The sequence below is a fragment of the Morus notabilis genome, unplaced genomic scaffold (genome assembly GCF_000414095.1).
Source record: "Morus notabilis unplaced genomic scaffold, ASM41409v2 Scaffold989, whole genome shotgun sequence".
Taxonomy (NCBI): Eukaryota; Viridiplantae; Streptophyta; class Magnoliopsida; order Rosales; family Moraceae; genus Morus; species Morus notabilis.
Genome location: NW_010363328.1, coordinates 527,241 through 530,053, shown reverse-complemented (window position 1 = coordinate 530,053; position 2,813 = coordinate 527,241). Strand labels below are relative to the sequence as shown.

The 2,813-nt window shown below is 31.8% G+C and overlaps 1 long non-coding RNA gene across 1 annotated transcript; it reads left to right on the top strand.

Annotated features, from left to right (window-relative positions):
* Positions 1–774: 774 nt before the first annotated feature.
* On the top strand, positions 775–2,558 carry LOC112092716. Its single transcript, XR_002902718.1, has 3 exons — positions 775–877; positions 2,206–2,344; positions 2,501–2,558. It is a non-coding gene; the product is annotated as an uncharacterized LOC112092716 (long non-coding RNA).
* The last annotated feature ends 255 nt before the right edge of the window (positions 2,559–2,813 follow it).

Below are 2,813 nucleotides of genomic sequence, written 5' to 3'. Positions count from 1 at the left end.
ATAATGGTTGGTTTGATACGCAACTTCGGGATAAAGTGATGGAACTTTGTTTCTTTCGAGCTTTTTCACCTATATCTCAAATAACGGCAAGTGCTCGAGCATCAATACTTGTGGCTGAAAACACTATATTGAAGCCTCGGGAAGTTTTATTCAATATCCCTTTTTAGCCAAAAGTTTTATCTGCCTTTGTCCCATGTTTTTTCAAAGTAGTTTTGCTTGTTATATAAGGTGAACTAACTGTCGATTAATCACTTCCATGCATTTTGTCGCTCAACGATGCCCTTCAGCTAATTTTTCTTGGTTTTACTTAAAAATTTGATGTGGAAGACCAAATTGTCACACTGATTATCAAAATATGAGAGAATGTCACATTAAGCACTTATTCCGTTGATGCTTTGGGACTAAACTCCTTTTTCTGCATTATCCCGAAAAAATGAGGTTTTTTACTCTATTTTGGATATTGAAAACCGGCGAAGTCATTATGAAAGAGAGATTTTAAAGTCAGTACAGTCCTTTAGTATTGTTAACTGAAGACTTAAATACATTAATATAAATATGTTTTCATCAATAAGCATATAGGCTTGCTTTTGAAAGATTGAGATAGTTGGGGAGTTCTTTACCTGAAGAGTTGCTTGAATTGAGGATTCATATCCTCTTTTTTCTTTGCATCATTTAAGATACATGTTAGTGTATCAATTAACTAGAGTTTTTTTTTTTTAAGTTTTTTGTTTTTTAATTTGTTCATTCAATATACAGAAAAGACAGCAGTAGGATCATGAGGAGAAGGGGGGTTCAAACAAATTCATGGATGCCACGTGGACCAATAGGAGATTGTCATAGAGGTGGTGACACTGCAGCACAAAATCCTTCCAACAAAGTAACATAATTCTAATTTATATTCAATTCCTTTCCTTCTACATCTTCTCAGTAAGAGTTGTTTGTTGTTTGCTTATGCAAATGCAATCAGAACCATAAGTGTAAAATTGATTCCCGTCATAAAATATTCAGTCTCTCTCTCTCTCTCTCTCTCGCTCTCTCTCTGTGCACGTATGTGTGCATGTGTGATTCTGATTTGTTTTTGACCCGTTTCTAATCAACTAATTTTTTTTCCTTTTAATGTGATAGCACTGCTTTTTCACCGACCGTTGTTATGTTGCCACATGTTAGTGTATCAGTTAACTGGAGTTTTTAGGAAATGTGGTCTTTTTGCTAATTATTTGGTGGCTTTTTTTGCTTCTAGATTGTGGTTCAGAGGATGCCCCCAGTCAAAGTAGCCATCATGATACATATTTATGTTTACATATCTTATCATTCAGTACTACAACTTTCTAAAGGTTTCATCTTTTTTTTTTTTTTTTTTTTGCTCAGGAGTTCATATAGATAGTATGTACAGACATTTAAACGCACTTGAAGTACACTATTTTGCCAAACAAATTTTACTCTGTTTATGATCTATTCATCTTCAGCTTCTACTTAGCGTGTGTGCCACACTCAGAGGATAAAAAGATGATTTAAACACCTAAAGTTTTAGTGTTTGGCTTTTACAAGTAATGACAACCACGGCGTTTTCGAGGAATTTTTTGTGCTCCTTTATTTGAATTACAAGGCAATCAAGCTTTTTATATATGAAAAAATAAAAACTAATGAGATTTCTTCAAAATGCTTATTATGGATTTTAGCATCAATATTTCAAAAGTTTTGTTTGTTGTATTTCTTGTTTGTTTAAGGTCCACAACCAAACTCTGGAAAGAGTTGATGGTTTCGCAAAATTTTTTTCCATGGAGGTAGATTTTCAATTGGCAAAAAAGACTAAGCTTCTTTAAAAACAAATTGATTAAGTTTCTGGGAAAAATGAACAAATGATTTAGTTCTATAGTAGAATTTATAGTCTTGCCTTGTTTTTCAAGATCTGATAGGTGAATGATTATTCGTTACTTTCTGAATGTGATCCTCTAGCTATTTTTTTAACTTTTCTAAAATAACAATCCATTTAGCAGTTTATTGCCGGTCATGTCAAGTTCTACTCTTTCAAAAGAATTGCGCAAAACTTTTTTTCCCTGTGCAGAAATCCTAGTGTTGGTTACAGAGTTAATTCTACTTCGGGATTTTTTTTTCTAATTTTTTAGCAACAAGTAACTTTTAGTATATAATTTTTCTTTTTTACCATTGTTCTGCAATTGCATGATTTGGAGTTTATGTGTTCAGTTTGGAGCAGCACAGGAGAATGGACCTCTCAAACAAATGAGCCATTATTAACAAGTACTTATTAGAGATCTTATCGGCGTCATAGACTCGCATATTTTTAAGGCAACCCTTTTCTCCAACAAACTCACCCATTATTTTGGTTAGTATATGTACTTATTAATGTCTTATTAAATTCTATATGTTGTTTACTTCTTGATATTTAAATCTTAATATGTTTAATGTTTATTATTATTATTATTATTATTATTATTATTATTATTATTATTATATTTTGTTTATGTTTATACTTTTTGAGATGAGGGGTTACGAGGAGGCAAACATCATATTCACTTTAAGACGATGACAAGAGGAGGTAATACTAAAAACTGACCTCTAATTTCTTCTTTGGTTTAAATATTTATTCTCAATGTTATTGTCAATTAAAAACTATTTATTTTATTCAAATGCGTTTGAAAGGATTTGTATTTTATCAAATACCCATTGGATTCATTGTGTGCTTACTGGCGTCATATAATTTAGTATCCTATTCATGGTCACTGAGTTAGTTATCAAATTTTGTCTTCTGATTGGAACGACGTGTTCTTTGCTATACAGTTTTTTGAGTAGAG